Below are 1676 nucleotides of genomic sequence, written 5' to 3' on the forward strand. Positions count from 1 at the left end.
CTCCAGCCCCGCGGGTCGCAGCCGGTGTCACTAGGGCGCAGCACGGCGCAGTCCCTCCGCACCGCCCTCGCGCCGCCGCCGCCTCTGCCCACTCGCCCGGGGCTCCGCGGGGCGGGAGCGGCTCCCGCCCGGCTCGGCCCCTCCCCGGGGGGCGTAGTGGGGAGACGGGGCGGGCGGGCGGCGGCGCAGGGGTGCCCCCGCGGCTCCGGACGGGGCGGGCGCCGCTCCCACGCGGCAATGCCCCTGCGGGAGCCTGCAGCAGGGTCCGTCCCGCTTGTCGGTCCCCTCCGCGGTGTCAGGCTGCTTACCGAGCGTCAGCCTCGTCCCGCCGGCCCGGGGCTGAGGGCAGCCTCAGGGCCTCCCCGTAACCCTCTGTCACGACGGAAGGGTGGCACGGGGCTGCGCGGCGATGGCCCCACGCGCGGCCAAAGGGGAAAGCTGCAAAATTCCTGGTTGCTGCCAGCCCTGGCCCGGGGGCCAAGGGTCACAAAGCCACCGGACACATCCATGGAGGCACACGGTCTTTCCTGAATTGCCCCGAGCCTGCACACCTGTCCTCGCCAGCTGTTTCCCCACGCACACCTGCGGAGCCGGCCCGCCGGCCCCTCTCTGCCATGCAGCACCTGCCCCACAAGCAGGCCCCGCGCCCACCTGCCATGACCCGCGAAACGCCAGATGGGACAGTCGAGGCCAAGGTCCAGGCCCAGGCCAGGCGCACGGGCAGGTAGGGCCCCGCCGCACACACCTCACCAGCAGTATCTCCGCAGCTGAGGCACCTGGACCTTGGAATGAGCCGTCCGGCTGGCAGCCAGTGAGGCAACTCGCTTCTCTCAGGCCCTCTCTCTCCCACAGGCTGAAACATGGATTTGTATCTAGTCTACCTTTTTAGGAAGGTTTAAAGCACCAAAAAAGCATGTTATTTCACGCATGCTTTTTAACAAACAGATAAAATTGTGACTGGTCACAGGTGTATTCCTGGGGGCTGTCACTCAAGTGATTCAGATAAAAATCCTCATGCTTCAGGACAGCAGCCATGTAGTAGCAGCTCCGGCTCAGGAGAGATCTGTACTATTAACAAGTTATTCTGTAACTGCCTGTTACAAAATTTCTTACATATCTCTGTAGTAGGCAGGGACAGCATATTTTTAAAGAGGTATATTTTTTCAAACAGATTCTCATTTAGACCTCTGTGGAACTGTGCTGAATTACATGAGCTGAGACACTGTCTCTGATTCCAAATTTTCTGAAACCAGAATTTTGCCCTGTGTGTGCCAGGTAGTCTGGGTAACAGCACTACAAAGGAGGCATGGTTAAAGATACTTCACAAGCAGTGAAACTCGTTTGGACAAATTCTCCATAAACAACTTCCATGCCACAATGCAAAAAGCATCTGGCAGAAACAAAATGACAGCAGTAAACCCACTACTAGGGAAAAAAGAAATTCTAGGGAGCTACAATCATAAATTTTACTATTGGAAAACCTAAATATTAGTCTTTCTGAATTAGAGCCTGAATAGCTGAGATACTTTCATGCTTCCCTCATACTTGGTTGGTGGCAGCTAAAACAGCCCTGGTACAATTTAGTTGCAGGTTGTTCCAAATGACAGTCCCCATCTGCACTGGTTATACCACCAGCCATGGCTGAAGATGCTCCACCCTACTCACCTTTCCCTTTA

This window comes from Nyctibius grandis, chromosome 6, assembly GCF_013368605.1.
Source record: "Nyctibius grandis isolate bNycGra1 chromosome 6, bNycGra1.pri, whole genome shotgun sequence".
Classification (NCBI taxonomy): domain Eukaryota; kingdom Metazoa; phylum Chordata; class Aves; order Nyctibiiformes; family Nyctibiidae; genus Nyctibius; species Nyctibius grandis.